This window comes from Tyto alba, unplaced genomic scaffold, assembly GCF_018691265.1.
Source record: "Tyto alba isolate M040663 unplaced genomic scaffold, T.alba_DEE_v4.0 Super-Scaffold_20, whole genome shotgun sequence".
NCBI lineage: Eukaryota > Metazoa > Chordata > Aves > Strigiformes > Tytonidae > Tyto > Tyto alba.
Window position 1 is genome coordinate 4,436,536 of NW_024881283.1, and position 19,283 is coordinate 4,455,818.

Sequence of the window (19,283 nt, forward strand, 5' to 3'; positions counted from 1 at the left end):
ATTAAGGTCTCAGTTCAGTGAGACTGATTGCCTTGAGATGCCATCTCTTATTGATTAGATTAGTGGGTTACTTGGCCAGCTGTGACACCCACACCTTAGGTAAATGAACAAAAAATCAGCCCTGTCCTTAAACTTTACCTTCCTTTTCTCCCAAGTATAGGTTCTGCTCCCCTCCAGCATGAGCTTCACATCTTCCCAGGACCTGCGGAGCACCTGCACTTGCCCCAACTAACTAAGAAAGGTGCCTTATGTTTATGGGCTCATTGCTATGAGGAGTAATTAATTACATTTTGAAACCCCTTTTTAGAGAGTGCTGGGTCCTCGATGCTGACCAACACTGATCGTGGGCTGGGCTAGACTTAGAGCACTGTACTTAGAGCACAGGACTTACTTAAGATCAGAGGCAATGGTGGAGCTGATTTATCATGTTGATTTTTGCCCAAGATGCTGTTCTTTGCCCCACTTATGATACACAGAGCATATTAACTTGGTAGAAGTGGATTTAAGCAGAGACTTTTTCAGCAAGTGCAAAGTGAACACTGCCTCCCACAAGCTCAAGCACTCACATTTAAGAACTGCCAGCTCAAGAATGCCTGAAAAACATTTTAATGCTGTGTTTTCTCCTATAGGCTCCATATCCACTCCTAAGTGTATAATAATTAGCGTTGTGAGGAAGCTTCCTGAGATGATTCAGTATCATCCCAAATGTTCAGCCTCTTCTAATGAACACATGGGACCCAGCTGATTCTGTTAGGAACTCTGCACAAAAGTTAACATTTAAAGAATTGGTCAACAAACAAGCACACCTGCTGCCTACAGCAGTGAGCACAGCCATTCTGGGGCAATTCAGGCTACTTTCTACATATTTTTTCCATTACTGCAAATAGCCCCTGGAATGGCAATAGCAAAAGATAATTCTCCCGGCTGGACACAGTTACTCCAGCTTGATACCTCTCCAAGGAAAATTAAATGGTGCAAAATAAAAAGGCAGAAAAAAAATAAGTTGACCCAGCTAAAAACTGTAGGAGGGTTTCTCCTCTATGAACTTAGAGGTACGGTCGAGGAAGGGAATGAAAGCTTCCAACAAGCTGGTTGCAGATGCCTACCACTGCTCTGCTCAGCTCAGATACAACCTAGAGTAGCCAAGGAGTGTCTCACTGCATTACATCAGGTAAGAGATCTTGCTCCTGCTGCCCTCTCTTTGCCCGATCCCTCCCTGCAGCTGGCAGAGACACGGGGGCTTGCGTGGGCCAGCCCTCCACAGAGCCCCTCTGCACAGACAGCTCCCTATGGGCTCCTTCTGGAAACGCAACGGGACTAATGTGGGTGGGAAAAACCACTCTTTTTTTTTTCCAGTTTCTGTTCTCTTTACCTCGGTCAAAATCTACCTTCAGACTTTGGCCTTTTAATATTCATTACGCTTTCCCAATTCTCCCATTTTTTCTCAGAAAAGGCACATCTTTTGCTTTTACTTTCACCTCCTCCTCCCCATGACCCGAGTAGCTTCTTCTCTCTGTCATGTATTATGTGTCCACTATTTTTGCTTATCACTTTCACTTGGCATGCATTCTGCACTGCGTTCTCTGTCGAACAGCACAACAGCAGCTAACGCAGTGCATGGCACTGGCACATCATCAGCAAATCTTCAAGAAAAAAGTCACATGGATTTGATGGCACATGGTTTCCAGCAGCTAACATTGCATGTCTGTGGCCAAATCCAAAGCACAGGCACTAAAACTGGGGATTCCAACTATTATTTCTATTCAAACATAACTTCTTAAGGTTTTACTTGAAATGCAATGGAGCGAACGTGAACAGAAATGCCTGTTTCCTTTGCAATAATGGAAACAAAGACTGCCACCCTGATGAAAGAAATCAATGACAAAATTCCTTCTGATTTTAAGGGGACCGGAATTTTACTCTAAAGCCTGAGATAAAATGCTTAAAAATGCTCTTTCAGAAAGTCACAGTTGTTGGTATTTTGAATTACCTTATTACGGCTGAAATTAATTCCTGCAAAGAGGCCCAGGCACATACCTCACCCAAGGGTTTGAGGAAGAGCTAACCAGTGGCAAGCCTTAGGCTGGTCCCTCTGTGCCTAGGACTATCACTGCATATATGCAGCCATGCACCATGCACCCAAACAAGGTCTCTACCGTTGGGTTTGAGATTGAGAACCCCCCTAAGTGGGAAGAGAAATGCTGCAGGCTGCACCTGACACCCAAGCTCCAGGTGGGAACATCACTGAAAAGACATCTGAAGGCATCAGGCTTTTCTCTATGTTGTGGTTGGCCTCCAGAATTAATTTATTTCAAGTGACATGAGGAAAACTGCCATGCTTGGTTTCCCGTCATTTGCCTTTTGTTTCCAGGACACTGAAACATCTTGTTACAGTGGATCCTTATAACTCTGTTGGTGGCAAAACTCTGCTTCTTGCACTACTCAAGCAGATGGAAGGATTCTCTCTGCTGTTTGGTCCTGACCCAGCCAGATAGAGATCCAGTGTGATTAGTGGGAAGTTATTCCAACTCTAACAGCATTTTCTTCTATACATCAAATTTTTGCCTGCTTTTAAGGATGCCAGGTGAGAATGCCTGGTGTGCTCCTAGAAAATCTGCCTGTTTATTCCTCATGATAGCTTTTAAGCCATTTGGCCAACTTTATCCAACAGATTTGACATATGCTAAACATATTTTAAAATCTTACAAGTTTTGTGAAAGTGAATGAACTGGGCAAAGCACAGGTTTCTATTTCTGCTCCACTGAGGGACAGGTACAACTCCCTTCTTACTGGCAGTCGCTAAATTGTCCTGTCTCTAGAAAAGCCACATTCCGTATTTACCCCTTTCTAATCTACAGATGAATCAATCTGGAGAGACACATCTGTGGGAAACCAGATCCTTTTTTTCAGTAGCTCACAATGTTCCCTGATTTCTTACAAAAAAATTGCAAGTTCATGCCTTACAAAAGCAGATAATGTGATGGGCAAAGTACAGGGTGGTAGGGCATTCTGCTACCTGGAGATCATGCAACGAGATCCCAAGTGTAGCTTAAAACAAAAGGCCAGATGCCACTTCAGACAGTCATAGTGATTTATGACTGAGAGGGATTTACAATGCAACCAGTGGGCAGTAGTAGTAGATCTCCTGTCATTACCTCTCGTAATTAGTCTCAGTAATATATAATGCTACTGTAGCACTGGGAGGACTCACCAGACAGAAGTTGCTCAAATATATTGAAGAAAAAGCAAAATAATCCAGACAAACAGAAAAGCAAGTCCTGTTCCCAGCTTGAATCCACTGCAAAGGGCAGTGCACATATCCAGGATAAGTCACTAGGGAAAAATCAGAGATTACTTACAGTGGACTTGGTAGTCTGTAATTTTGACGGTGCCTCTCTTTTGCTTGCCCACGATTCAATTCAGTCTGTAAAAGAAACAGCATGTATATTAAAATGCCATCTCAGCAGTGAGCACACAAGACTTACATCAGGTGCCCTGATGGAGAAGATTGCTTGGTAACCAAAACAGTACACAAACTCAGTCCCAACAGCTGGAGAAGCCCTCGGTGACCGCACTCACCTCCTTCAGCACATTTACCCTGAGGGTGACGTGCACGCTGGTAGAAAACACACTGCCATGGGGGTATTCCTCCTCCCGGCCGAGGCTGCAAGGGAAACCACAGCCTGGCCGGCGTCAGCCGTGGGCAGATGCAAAAGCTCCACAGCCTGGCAGCGATTCCAGGTCTGCTCAGATGTTGAGTATTCAGATCAGCACCCAAGGTGCTGCAGCCCTTCCTCCAAAGCTCATATTTAGTCCCGAGTTTTGCATTTAGACCACCTTTAGTTTTAAGTAAACCATTCAGTTCCTCCATACTTACTTTCCACAAAGCTCCTAACATGACTGAATTGATCTGCACGTGGATCAGGTTTAGATATAGGAAAGCAACATTCCAAATGAAGATCTACTTTAAAATATGACCCTGGGTAACAGACCATGCCCCAAGTATATGTACAAAGAAAAAGACATTTCCTTCACAGACAACAAGCATTGCAACTCCACAGGAGAATGTATGGTTTCTCCAAGTTGATGTCCCTGTCACAAATCCTGTCTCCAGTGGCACCTGGGCAACTCACCCTGCAGCCGAGGGGTTTGAACATGCCACCAGAGCTCAGCTCAGAAAATAACACAATCAGGACTAAACATTTCTCTCTTTCTTTCCTACATGGTCACAGCGTTTCTGAACCACTGAAGGAACAAAGGGCAGCAGCACATACTGCTTATGAAAGCACCTCCAGAACACAATTCTGATTGCACAGAAACCCTGGTTTTCATAAGAAGTTTAAGGTCTCTCAGGCTTTGTGATGAATTTATGAAAGCTTCAAGGGGCTTCATGTTCAGAGACAGTAACTCCTTTCTCAGCTGGCTGCTGCACGACAATCTCCGACTTAAAAGGCTCATGTGCCCAAACATTCCCAAAGTTTTGAGCTTCACTCCTGCCACCTTCTTCAATCTGCCTTCAATCCCAGCTTGCTGTCACCTTGCCTTTTTATCATATTGTGTCCAACTCCGGACTGCAACTTTCGCATCGCTCCAATCTCCTGCTACCACAGACCTGATCATGATCATCAGATCTCCATCTCTCCCTACTTTTCATCCCCCTGGAAAAACAGTGCTGCAAGCCCCAGTGCTACCTTCTTGTGCCAATACCAGCTGTGTAAAGATGAGGTTGCAGCGGGAAGCCACCTCACCTGCCCACTCCTCCAGAGAGCAGAAGCCCATGGCATGTGCCAGGACATCCCAATGAACATGTGCACCTCTGTACACAGACACCAATTCTGTCCAGGCAGATTGGGACATAAAAACATCTAAAGGACAGCGAGTTTGGAAACTAAACACTGTGTCAAGCAGCCTCCTCTTGCCTGAGGAGCGTGTCCATCCACAGCCATGAGAAAAAGGTAATTTTTTCACCACTTAGGTTTTCATTCCAGTTTTGCCATCCAGAATCCCAGAAGCTGTAAGTTCAGGAAGGACAAAACAGCAGATGGATGGCACTGCAGTGCCTGAATGCAGCCCTGTCTCCTCCCAGATCCCAAGCTCAAAGTGGAAACAAGTTTGGTGAAGTGTCATAAATTCCATTTGAATCTTGCGGTCAGTACAAACCCTGCCACAAGGAGCACTCGCTTGGCTGGGAAGAGGGCTGAAATTCCACCTCCCTTGGGGCCATGCCTCCTAAAATCCAGTCAAGTCTCACACAATTACTCAAACCACTTAAATCCTGTTGGTATCTGCAATCAGCTGGTCCCTCCATGCTGTGTTATGAACGCAACATCCATAAGAAGAGGTGTCCCCTGCACCGCCGTGAAGCACATGGGGATGAAACGCAAGACTTGTTCCAGCCCCGTCACCAGCATGGTGCATTGTGTCTTTCCAGGTAGGGCTGGCCCACCCTGCAGCCAGAAGCACAGTCTTCACGAGTCAAAGAGAGGAGAAACAAATGGGACCTCCACCCTGCAGCTCTGCATGACGGTGGAGAGAGGAGCACACCCCGGGTCCTGCTCCCACCTTCAGCACAGCGCTTGGAGTTGGGTGAAGAGCCACGACCCGGGCAGACTCACTGCTGAACTTCATGTACCAATAGACCACGGGGTCACACTGGTATTTCGGGGTCACACTGGTATTTGGGGGTCACACTGGTATTTCAGGGTCACACCTGGTGTTGATGAAGGGTTTGGACCCAGCGATCAGCTATTTCCACAAGCCACAGTTTATCCGTCTGTGGGTCCCAATGATGCGCTTAGTGTGACATACCACAGAAAATAAATGCTGCCACGAGCAGCTTACACACTAAGAGAGGAAAGAGGGGAGGTGGCCCGAGGTGGATGTGAGATGGTTGTGAGCAAAGCAGGGCAGAGGCACATGGGCACCGCTGCGGGAAGAGATGTACAGCACCAATTAGTGCTGATGGGCTCTGAAAAAGCTCCTAATGTCTCATCGCCCGTCTCTTAGTCCATAAAGCATCATCATGTCTCTGGTGCCTGCTCTGGACAGTCAGTCCTCAGGCCAGCCTCTGAGTAAGATATTCCCCAAACCACTGCCAACAATGGCATCATGCCAGTTAAAAGAGCAGTTTCTAGACTGAAGGGGAAAAGAAGCTGTGGGGCTCTTCAACCCTCCTCCCTTCTTCCCCAAGGGGCCATGAACGAGCAGCGCTCCTCTTTCCTCTCCAACATCCGCTTGTGCTGGAGGAAGGAGGACTCTGCTCTAATGGGAGCTGAAGATCTTCCAAGCGGGCATGTGGGGCCAAAGTGCACAGGGGCAAGGGGACCTCCATGCTGACTAGCTCCCCTTCCCCCCTGCTCTGGGGCAAATGCTGCTTCCCGAAGTGGTTGAAAAAGTAGTGACAGAAGGAAATAGCGCATCCTTCATCGCTCAGAGCAGCACTTGGGATCGGCAAAAGATCGCTCCCCCTGCGCTCCTCCGGCTCGATGATAAAACGAGTGTATCCGTATGAAGTGTGAATATTGCTCAGGCGGCTCGTCTCCGTCCACGGCCCCCTCCCCTCCAGCCCTGCTTCCAGCCGGTGTCCCACGCCGTACTTACCCCACCGCGTGTCCCCGGTCTGCTGGCAGAGGAGGCAGCGGGAAAGGCAAAGCAGGGAGGGGAAGGGACGAGAGGCGCAGGGGGGGGAAAGGCTGCCAGCCAGGATGGAGTGTACGATTACAAAGGTGCGGGCACGGCTGCCCCGGGGAAGCACCCGCCACGGCGCAGGCGAGCAGGAAGGGCCGCGCAGCGGGAGGCTGGATGTGCTCCCCGGGGGAAGCCGCCCGCTCCATCCATCCGAACCTTGCCGCTGCCCGACCCGCTCGGCACATTCAAACCCTGCCCGGCTGAAAGGCACCTGCCAGATCTCCCTTCAATCCAGGGACAGACAACCAGAGCAAGTTTTAGTCTCTCTCAGAGGCAGCTGATGGTTAGAAAATAAATAATTAACAAAAAGAAAAAAAATTGCCTTTTTTTTTTTGTTGTTGTTGCTTAGGAAGTAGCAGCTTTTTGCTTTAAAGCTACAAACTCAGGCATCTAATATCATGATTCACACATTTGATTCTTAAACCAATTTCACACGTGCAACATCTGCCGAGTTGCTGTGGACTTGCTGAGGGGAGAAGGTAATCCAGTGCTAAATTCAAGTGACGAGCTCGATTCCCACTTCAGTTACACATTTCCTGTGTGAAACTGGGCAAGTCATATCATCTTTGGTCCATGTTAGTCCCCATTTCTAAAATGGGGATACTTCCTTATTTCACAGATGTGTTGTGAGTCATCCATTAATGTCTGTGAGGCCCTTGGATACTACGGGAAGGGAGAGACCCACAGAGATAAACAGAGATCCATATAACTAGAAACAGACGGAAAGACATCCATGAGACTTTCTCCGCTCATTAAAAAGTCTAGAATTGAATGCTGTGCTTATTAACTTTTACTCACACCCCACATGGTTTCAGCAACTTCCCTTCTCACCCTTCCAGGCAGGAAAGGGCACTGGTGCCTGCACCCACCACGAGGCAAGCAGACAAACAAAAGCAACTCTGCCTTTTGCCAGCAAGGCACGTGTGAAGGGTTAATCATATTTTCATAACTTAAAACTGTTTTTTCCAGAAAAGCATTTGAGTCGCAACAGAGTAATTATTGCAAAATCTGCATATTTTAAAGCTAAATATTCCCAGAAATATCAACAGTGAAACTAAAAGAGAAGGAAAACCAAAAAAAAAAAAAAAAAAAAAAAAAACCAACCAAAAAAAAAAAAACAGCAACAAGCCCTGTGCAGCCTGGTGAGCATCACCACCAGAAAGCCAGAGAGCAAGCAAGGCTCTCGGCACCACGAACCCCGACTCAGCAAAGAGCAGCCGAGAGCTCCCTTCCTCCTGGGCACACTCACAAAACACGGAAAACATGGAAGTTTCATCCTACCTTAGAAGCCACTGTTCAGCTCTGCCCCAGCCGGTGCCAACCTTTGGTACAGCTCTAGGGCAGAGCCAGCTCTTGCACACAGCCTCGCCTGTGCTGCCTGGACCAGCTCACGGCCGCTCCATCTCCATCAGTTCGTGCAACTGGGATTAGAAGTCAGGCTCCTGCAGACAGGAGGGGCATGCCAATGTACCACTCCTATATTCCAGAGGGTTTGTGTTCCTTTTTTTTTTTTTTTTTACATTGGTAATGAAACTAATCCTGTTTTCTTGCAAACAAAACTCAAGAAAACCAAGTTCCCTCACCATGTTTAAGATGACCCTCAAGAATCATTCAACGTTTGTGACTGTGAAGAAGGATTATGTGCATCACCGTCACATCTCCTCCAGAGGATTGTAAAAATCTCTGCTGCTTTCACTTCTCACACACTCACTGGTGCAAGAAAGTCATTAGTAAACTCATATTTTGAAACTACTGCTGCGTAATGATTCTTTCAAAATTCATCTGAATCGAACACTCCAGACCTGCCAAACCAAGAGTGGGAAGCCAGTTATTGGCAAGATGGTGATTCTTGCCAAGGTAATGTGTCTTGCATATAGCTAAAGCAGTAATTGCCTTTCTCTGATAATATGTTCCCCCTGCTGAGACTTATGGTTGAACTCATGTATTGAGAAACCTTCCAAAACGTTCCTACATAGTTTCAAACCACAGAAGTGAAAAAAAAGAAAGGGACAACTACAGTTCAGATGGAGTTTACGATTTCTGCTCAATCACATAATTGCAGGGTGAATCAGTGGGGAATGAAGTTTTAGTCAATACCACAGTCCCTGGTCTCATGGCCAGCAAGCTTTGTAGAGATCAGCCGAAAATGGTTTCCCTTGACCCTCCCCTGACTTATCGATGAACCTGGCCCCCCTCCACGGATGCACACAGCCATGTCCGGGCAGTCCTGCTGAGCACAAATCACTGCACACTGGCTGCTCACTTCTCCATGTGCCTTGCACAAAAGCCAACCAGTCAACGGGCAGTGGCGGTGTAACACAAAACTCAGGCAGCTACAAGGGGTGCCTCGGATTATTTTGCTGTGGGAGAAGCAGAACCTTGTTTCAAGACGAAGCTCGCCCTTTTGCAGAGAGCACACACAAAGCCTAGACACTGAGATGGAGCGAGGTCCTTCCGTGTCACTGGCCCTCAGGGGCAGAAAACTGATCCTGGCTTCTTCTATTTACTGGTATAAAAGTTGCTTCAGTAGCTCTGGAGTTGGAGGGTGGAGGTCTGTATCTGCAGCTAGTCACTACCTTGCTTCTCCCGCCCTGAGGAACTGGGTCCTCTCACTGCCTGGTGAACCCAAGGGCTGGGACGGAGCAGAAGGAAGTGCACTACGGGAACCTGAATAAAGACCGACGAACCACAACAGCGGTCAGGCTGCCAAAATGTGAAGAAATAGGTAACAGGCCAACTTTCAGACATCATACTCAATGCTTTCTCATAGCACAGGGCTCCAGTTTGAAAAGACCTGTCAGCAGCCGCTGGGACGCGAAGGGGTCCCCGCCAGACCCTTTGTACCCTGGCAGCCAGGTTGGCTGGCAGAACTGCAGCAAGTCAGGTAGAGCACAGGCCACGAGGTTGCCATTTTGCATGCACAGGAGTCTGGGCTCACTGCACACATCTTATCAAGCCCTATGCAAATACACACCAGCCCCAGAACCCCGCCACGCTGCAGGCAGAGTGTGTCATCTGTATTTGAGAACCAAAATTACTATCACATTAACACAACAGTGATTTTAGCGCTCAATGCAAAAACTGGACCCCAAATCATCTACCAAAATGGAAACAAGTTTGTCCCAGCACTTTTCGTATTTCTTTTTATCCTGCAATGATACGCAGCAAGTCCCTGATCCTGGCTCCTACTCACACATCTGGACTGTGCTGTCCATAAGGGACCAGTTTGGAACCTCTTCTCTCCCTGACTTCAAGAGAACAATTAATGGAGTAGGGGGTTAACCAGCAGGCAAGCCTTCAGCTATGTAAATTAGATGGTCAGTTAATCGCTATGCAAAACAGTACTGAATGACAGAAAAGAGGCAATGGCAGCAAGGAAGTCATGACTGTGTGCAATAAGATTAATTCCCATTACTTGCAGAGTATTCTCCAGTGGTTTATACACACAGCTTTTGACACCCATGATTTAGACCCCACGCTAGACTATGTAACTCCCATATGGTTTTGCTTCATAAGGACACAGAGAAGGCTCTGTGAAAAGGTTGCACCTGTGCTCTTTTCAGATCAGAGCTAGTAATAACTTGTTTAGCCTTCCACAGCTCGCCACAGCAGGGCTAACACCAGGCACAAGCCTTCATGTCCTAGCTTCTCGCATGATGCTCACCAGCTGAATTAATATCATTTCCTTTTCAGTTTATTTTCCATTTCATGGGCTTCTTGAGAGTAGTATTTCCCTCAGGCTTCACTAAAGAAAAAAAAAAAATGAAAAAACGAAAAAAAGAAACCACCCAAGCAACAAGTGTAATGGGCTTGTTAGCTGTATTGTTTAACTCAGCCTCTGGTTTTCTGATGGTTACTGCAAGAGTTGAAGCTATTCCACAACAGGGAAAATAAGAAGTTTTGGTGTATTTCATAAATATAACAGAGGGCTACTTGTGGCTGATTGCAGAAGTGACCAAAAATGAAGGGCTGACGGAGTGCTCAGGCAGTGAGGTGCTGCCTTGACCAAGTGTGAGTACGGGCTGTGTACCACAGAGAACTCGTCCTTCTGCCGTGGTCCAGAGGAGTTTGCCCTAAGGATGTACTTGTAGGACACAGATGGGTCAGGGATGTTGCCTTCAGGGCACAACAGGTTTGTAAGACTGAAGAAAACCAAACAAGGAATTTTAAGACAATAAAAACAATAAAAAGAAACTTTTAACATGCAAATTTAATCTCTGCTCCTTGATAATTTTACTCTTCGAGCTATTACACAAACTGCTTTTTGTCTCATTAACAATAAAGCAGAAGCAATTAAGCAAAATGCAATAAAACTTAACCAAACTAAAATTAAAACAGACTCCAAGATTATTGTATAACCTCACTAAAATGACAAAGTGATCTTTCAAGCTGACATCACAAAAAGGTTCCAGTTTGCTTTGAATACAGAAGCGAGAAGAAATGCTACAGAAAACGTCTCTATACAAAAAACATCTCTCCTTGGGAGTGGAGGTCGCTGGTGTCTGCGAGCTGCATTATCATTTATCCCCATGCAGAATTACAGTCCAAGCCCACAATAACGCTCCCTCTCTCTATGCAGGCATAGCAAAACAGGGCAATAAAGCATCCGCTCCTGAATGCATTTGCACCTTTGTGTACGCCTACATACACATCAAACTATGCAACAACACACAGTGCTCAATCAATTCACTGCTTTAATGACAAAACAGAAACAACTGCTAAGATTTCACCGGTTTTGATTTGCCATCCTTTCAATGTCAGCACACACATACACACAAACTGACGCCCTTTTCTCCAATGACTTAGGTTTTTTTTTTTTCTGATGAATCCATTTGTGCAAGATTACATAGGAGTTTCGGTTTCCTGCCCTTTAGATACACATTAGATATGAAAAACTGGGTGTTCTTGGGATGGCAGAACTGAGCTGCACACTGCACTAGCCCCCAGCCTGCCGGGTGAGCAGCTTGGAGGAGGCAGAGAGAAACCCCGACCTGCCCCATCCCCCAGGCACCCGCACCCACCCTCACCCCCCCCCCACTCCCAGGGCCCCGCGGCCCGAAGGGCATCGCTGTGCTGGTTTCCGTAACGCACTGCTGTTAGCAGGGGAAGATGCTCTGACGGCTGCTGCTGCTGGCACAGGGGAAGCCAACCCGAAACCAACCGGGCTGGAAGCGGGAGCAGCTCCTGCCCGAGCCAAGGCTCCGCCGCCGGCCGAGGCAGCACCCCGCACCCCGCCTGGGCGGCACGCGGGGGGGCCTGCCGTCATTCGCCGACGGCTGGCAGCTTCATTTCTGTAATATATCACCGACAGCCCAACTCTGGTGTCCCCACTTGGTTTCGGCTAGCCCATACGTAGTTAATTTTTTTATTTTTCCTTTCAATGTTTTCTGGTTTATACTTTTTAAAAAAATAAAAATCATTAAATATCTATTGGATTTTGTTATTTCCCTCTCTGAGAAAACAAAGTAAATTTACAGGGTTTTAGCAAACTCTTGGGTTGTGCCAAGAGCTGCATCCGTCCAGAGTTTAGATGCCAGCCACTGTTACTTTACAGGTGAGAGGCGTTTGAAAGGCAGCCAGGAAAATCTGGAGTATCACATTTGACATGTACAATATTGAAATAAGCCAAAAGCACGTGGGGCACAAACTCCAGAGCTCCGTGCCGAGGCAACTGACCGGCCTGCTCACCACAGCGTTCCCCCACGGCTTCAGCAAAACTAACACAGGCTCAGCAGAAAGTTTCCACAGAAAACATGAAAAAGCTTTGCCCTCTCAGCTTGCTGATTTTTTTCTTCCCCCTCAAGCAAAGGGTGGCATGAAGGCTGATAAAGTACCCCTGCCATAAAGCTTGCCATTGCTCTGGCTTTAGGAAACATGGTGCCGAGGACTAAAGCCAAGGAGCTCCTTGCTGAATTAACCCCACAGCCCTGCCTTGCTAAGCCACTGTCCCAGGGAGCTGCAAGCGCAGAAGGGAAGGGCCAGGAGGAAAGCTCTGATCATACACGAAGGGAGCAGAAAGAAGTTGCTTTTGCCCAATAAACTGCAATATCAAGGCACGTGGGAATGAACCCATCTGTCCTTAATTCTAGCCCCCCCCACCTCAGAAAAACTCAAACACCAAACCCACCATAAAACAGAGCAATGCACAGCCTCACTGCGTAACCACACCACGACGCTGGTGATGGGAGGCAAGGAGCAGTGGGCCACCTCCCCTGCCCGCCCGGCTTCAGTACAGCTGGTGTGCTGCTGCCTCCAGCAAAAGGACTGAGTTGTAACCCGGTGAGGACAACAGCCAGCAGAGCCACAGGACATGAGGTTTGTATTGCAGGGTCTTGCTATTGCTTTTGTAACTCTGGTACGAGCTCCACCGGAGCAGACCCATTTCTCATGCCACCCAGAAGTCATGCTACTTCCACGCTACCCAGGGTGAGTTATTCGGTCTGCATAACTGCAGTCTGACCAGAGGCTCGGAGCCAGAAAAAAGCAGCTTTCTTCTCCACAGAAGAAAAAACTGAGCTTATATTTTTTTGCCTCGCTTCCCCAGATCATGGCATGCCAGGTGGGTAATCCCTGCCGCTGCGAAAAGTTTGCATCACTTCAGGTCATGACCTCACCAGATCTCACCGGCTACATCGGGATCTGGAAGACGCTGGTGTTTTGCTAGGAGGTCTGCAGGGAAATCCAGGCGGAGATGAAGCAGACAGCTGCCCTACCCACAAGGAACAGCTACATCAGTGCCCCCAGGCTGGGAGGTTGATGAAGTTTATGATTGAAATCTGAGGACCGATCATTAAAGAGCCTATAAGCCCTTCTGGGCAACCACAGCTTGAAATTCCCACACTCTGTTGGAGAGGAGGGGTTTTTTCCTTGCTGCCCTGCAATACCGTGCAAGGCTGCTGCATGCTCTCGCCCAGCTGCCCTCTCCCCACGCACAGTACTGCAGCATCGGAAGCGATGCACTGAGTCAACCAAGCTTCCAAGTGCTCTAACATCCAGTAAGGATAGAATATACTATAGAAATGCAAATACATTATTAATTCTCTGAATTAGGATGGTACAAAAGCAGGATGTAGATGGGGGAATTACTGCATCGGTCCGCAGCCCCTGACAAGAAAAAAAATAATCAGTAGAGAGCTTTTCCAAAGTAGCATGTTACTTTCTGGACACAGCATCAATACACAACGCTGTACTATGCCAGTCTGTATCTTATTTAACCAAACAGAAAGAGGAGATGCTGAAAGATTTCTGTTTAAGTGACAGTGAAAAAAACCCTGAAATCTCAGTGGAAGTAATTCAACAAGAAAACTTCCCCCACTGATTCAGGACCAAAGACAATGGGGTTTCTCCTATCCTCAATGAAAAGAAAGGCAGAAGGAAAATGGTCCTTTTATTCCCTACAGGCAGACACAGAGCTTCTGATCCGATCACCAGGCTGGCAACCTCCTATTTACAGAAACAATCTTGACTCATTGGGAGCATACATTGAAATTCACTTATATTTTGTCACATAACAGAAACGGTGGGGAAAAAAAAAAAAAAAAAAAGAAATCCATATTACACACACTGAGCAAGTGCCTGCCTGTCCCCCGTGCCACCCTCATCTTGAAAACTTTCTTGATAAAGACTTTCCTGTATTTTTGTTACGTGGCAGGGGAATTGGTAGAAGAGTCAGTTTAATTAACACAACTTTTCTCAAGATAAATATTTTCTCAGACAACGCAGAGCTGCTGAAACGCCGTGCCTTGGCAGCTGGGGGGATGGAAGCTGATCTACCAGCGTGCTCAGAACCCCCAGCAATAGATGGTGCAGCTCGTTCAGTTCCTCCTCCCCAGTAACATGCCCCAAGCCTCACACTGAAAGGATAATATATATACGGCAGATGTCTGTGCACACACATACACATATAAGTACATAAGCGACTCCAAATTACAAGCTGCACAGCTCTTTGCAAACAGGTGTGTAGGGTGTGAACACAAATCACCATTGGAAGACCCTGGTGTTCCTCACACCAAGGGCATGGAGGTTCAGAGGGAAATGTCACGTTTAAGAACTCTGGTACTGCCAATAAAGGCCAGGCCAAGTCACAAAAAGCACAAATAATTTTAAATCAAGACATACATTTGTTTAACAGGAAAGAAAGAAAAAACATGACTGAATTTGGAGGGAATGTTGTTAGTTCTGTAGGAAGAAAAGAATCAAGTCTGGACAGTGTTTGCTTCCTTGTCATCACAAGCTCTACAAAAGTCCCTTGTATGCACATACAAAAATACACCTTATGCCAGTGAAACAAAGCAGCATTTAATGAGAAACAGAATGTGTTTTGGTTAATTTCCAGGTGATTGGTCTCTTATTAACAGATGTAGATGAAATTAAAATATTTATTTAGGTACCCCATTGTCTGTGTGTCCACCTATTCCTGGGTTTCCCCTCATAAACCCGCTTCTCAGGAATCCACAGCACCAGCACTCACTGGAGGAATGAGAGAAAACCCAGATCAGGATTTTCCACGCCTTCGCCACCTCAGACAGGATCTCCTCCACACCAGAGTCTGCACTCTTTTAGATCCGATTGGAATAAATTATCAGTCAAGAATTCCCCATCCCCAACTCCTACACAGGGATGAAGCCAGACCAAATAACCACTCTTAGCATCTGCTGCTTCCAGTGGATTGCGGTGGCTCTACTGGAGAGCTGAGGTGGTTTCGGATGGGGAAATGGATCTCCACTTTGGTGAGACAAATTTACTGAGTATATAGCAATGTAGCAGGACGAAAGAGAAAGATCTTTACCAAAATGAAAATCCGGTGACTTCTGCTTATGCCTTACATATAGCAGGCATTTCAAGTTTTAAAAGCCAATTTAAAAAACAAGAAGCCTGGTGCTACCTTGCCCTTTCCTAGCTCTGAGTCTCCAGGCTGCTTCAGACAATGCCACTTCCTTACATTTTCCTTCCCTTTACCTCTGTAAAGGTTTGAGAGCTCCAAACAGGAACACACCTGGATGCAGACCTGGAGCACAAAGCCATACGAGTCCATCCCAACATCTACCCTGGCAGCTGTGGGTCACGCGTGGACTTGGCGTGGAGGACAAGCAGGAGGATCCACCCCAGAACAATCTGCTCTCTGAGGCTTCCAGCCTCATCCCACTCCCAAACAACTGTGCAAAGCCACCTGAACCCCGCAGCGTGGGGGAGGCCCTGCTGGAATTCACTGGGCCACCCAAACACCTCCAAGGAAGATCTAATGTGTGAGATTTCTCTTTGCTACATCCACCTGTTCGCTTTTGTAAGGCGGTTACTTGGACAACCTGGTATTCATGAGGAACAACTCAATTTTTGTGACTTGTATTAGAATTTACTTGGCCACTGGAATCTCTCTGGTGAAGGTACCTGCAGACGGAACTGGTGACTTGAGAGGTGACACTGAGAGTCACCATTTTTGTCAAAAGCAGATGGGAAGTTACAGAACTTACTCCAAATTGAAGGGAAAGGGATCTTATGTATGGTCTAACTTTCTGGCAATATTTCAACACAAACTGTATATGCTGCTATCATATCCACAGACGGGCTAAATTATACTAAGATATCAAAGCCATAAGCAAAATGACATCTTAATATAGATCAGGAGAATGAGACCACTTCAGTGACACAAAGCTCCACTTTCTAATGCTAATAGACTTAGGAATTCGCTTCTAATAGCTAATGAATTAAGAATCAGCCAATTAGGTGTACATTTATTATCATGCTTATAATGAAATAAAGTGTGAACTTCTGTTTAATTAGAAATGAGCTCACACAGGTGACCAGAGACACCTTCAAAATATCTTTCAGTGCTTCACAACTGAGCTTATCAGAGCTTTGAGTTGGAATGGCATTAGGGAAATGATATGGAGGTCAAATATTAAAGATTTCAAGGCAAATAAACATTTTTCAAAGCCTGGTCCCACCTCCCTAGCAAAGAAAGTGGATATCTATGTGCATAGTCATCCAGGAAATCCAAGATCATATTCCTTCTGCTTAGCACAGGGCTCAACAGAAAGCAGTTAGGCTTCAAAACATTTATTTAGTGATATTTTTATAAGAATTTAAATGTCTTTGGAAAGAAAAAATGGACAAATAATTTCATTAACACTTCCAACCTCATTTTTTTTGTTAAAAGCAGGTTACCTTTTTTTAATAAATTAAAATAACAGATCTTAAACCTGCAGAGAACCTAGATCCAGAAATTACTCATATGCCTCAGCTATTGATCTAAAAAGCCTCCTGCTTTGCAAAGCCTCAGGAGGAAGAATGCTTCAAAAAACCTCATCTAAGTTGAAATCTCCAACTGATTAAACAGCTAAGAGATCACAAAAAAAGGTCGTTATTTTAATGCAAGCAAGAAATTCTTTGGTCAAAGATCACAACTAGCTACACATCTGAAGTTTAGATTAAGTGGCTACTTTAGAAAAAAACAACATTTCAAACCATCAAGTCAACAACTGTTGGCAAAATGGGTCTTCAGCCAGCGTTCACCTTTCCTCCTGACGCTGCTGTAGCAACATGAAAAAAACAAGAGGAGTTTATGAGAGTACTGACACCCCAATTTTTGTCCAGATGCTTTGGTTAGATCTAGCAATCCTCACGTCTGGATTCGCAATGGGCTCTCCTGGCATATCCCAGAGTAGCAACAATTTTTTGCAAAAATACCACCTATAAAGCACAGCACTAAACCTCTAACCAGCAACTCTTCATTTAAAGGACTTCTGAAAATAAACCACAACTACCTCTACCTTAACATAAAGACCACTTCGATTATTCACAGCAACCTGTTTTTGCTGGGTCCATGGACAGACAACTACTTGTTAAAACTACCCTGTACAGAAGCACCAAGTGTTGTAACAAGACTTCTGCCGATACCTTCCCCTCAATGTGCAAAGCAGTGTTTGTAGATGAGGCAAGTCTGAAATTGCCTCCAGCCTCTTTAGGAAAGGTTAAAAAAATATATATTAAAATATATATATATATATTAAGGGGCCAGCATTCCTGCTTTATGCCTGAGCATTAGCAGGAAAAAAAGAAAGAAAAAAAAAAAAAGATTAGCTACAGGCCTTGACAGGAATGAAGCAGACCTTCATTATAGTGGTGTAGGTCTGTTTTATGGCTGCTGTCTCTGCAGACACCGCGCTCCGGCTTTAGGCTGCAGATAGCAGGGGCTGTCTTTTGTCTGCTCAGCAGCTGAACAGGACAGTTATGTCAGTACCAGTATAAAACAGTGGGGGACAGGTTCAAAAAAGGTGTTGGATGAGGTTTCTCCCTGCCTCTGAACAGACGGCTCCAGTCACATCTTGTTAAGGAGGGGAACTCGGAGATTTCTCGTTAATGTAACAAACAACGAGGCCAGGTCTGGAGGAAGAGCTCATGTCTTTAAATAGACCAATTGACATAGTCGGAAACACCCAGATGAGCTTTCAGCCACACCAGCCCTGTTGCAGGTTAACACCGCTGCAACTTCTGCAAGAGCAAGTCACTGAAATAAATGAGCGGCTCTCACGCTGCCAGGGTGGGAAAATGAGCAGCAGGAGAGAAGTCCCCTGCGGCACGGTGTGAAAGGGCAGGTAGCTACTAGATCTTCTGCTTTCTCTGCCGCTCGCCCCTTGCTCGGCAGGTCGGCCTGCAGGATCAGTAGTTTCTCTGCACGCTTCCTTTCGGTTGCAATCGCTGGCCCTGGGCGCACGGGGTGTGCCCCGCAGCGGGGTGCAGGATGTGGTCCCACACCCCCGGTACGCAACGTGCAGCACCCCAGTCACAGCCCAGCGCCCCGAGGGCTCGGAAACCCTGCAGAAAAACACAGCCTGAAGGTTGATGAGATTTCCCCCCAGCTCCGCCACCACCTCGGTCGCTGGCCACAAGCCACCCAGGAGTTTCACTCCTCCGCTCCCAGGCTGGAGGTGGTGACCCCGCTGGCTCGCCTCCCCCCACGCTCGCTGCAAGGCCCACGGCCCCTCCATCCTGCCAGGCTACGGACCAGAAGGTGGAGCTGCAAGAATGGTGCAGACACCACTGCCCGACCCCGAGCTGGGGTGGAAGATGCTGAATCATCCTTCGGGCTTCATAACGCCCCGCCGCCTACCAGACCTGCTCACCCGAAACCAACAGGGTCCAAAGCTGAAGGAACCCGAGCAATTCATTGGCCATCTGGGTAGGAGCCCTCTTCTGAGGAACCGGAAATTACAACCTTGGTTTTCTGCTTTGCAAAATTTTCCTCTTTGAGTCTTTTTCATTCATTCATGAGCAACAGGATTGTGGGGGAGGAGAGCTGTAAATATGGCCCTGCTCCGGCTGCAGAGAGGATGCTTGGGCAGAGAAGTAGCAATCTGATCATACAGCCAAAAAGAAACATGCCTCTTTTTTTTTTTTTTTTCCCTTCCCTTTTTATTCTTTCTCCTAAAAGTCACTTTGGAAAATACTGTTCCTTCCCACAGCAAAAGTAAGTGGCATTCTCACAACCAAACCTGAAGTTTAAGAGAAGGGTCCCAGAAATTAAAAATGATCATCCAAGAAGCAGGGAAGTTGAAGCCTGGATGCAAAAGTGTTAAATTAAAAATACATGAACTGCA

At 46.5% G+C, this 19,283-nt stretch overlaps 1 protein-coding gene across 7 annotated transcripts in view; it reads right to left on the reverse strand.

The window, feature by feature from the left end:
* Nucleotides 1-19,283, reverse strand: part of HIVEP3 (HIVEP zinc finger 3) — a 272,629-nt gene that overhangs the window by 73,721 nt on the left and 179,625 nt on the right. For all 7 annotated transcript variants that reach the window (XM_032987530.2, XM_032987532.2, XM_032987536.2 and 4 more), the window contains one exon: nt 3,360-3,424. The gene's annotated coding sequence lies outside the window, so the exon portion shown is untranslated. The remainder of the gene's footprint in view (nt 1-3,359; nt 3,425-19,283) is intronic.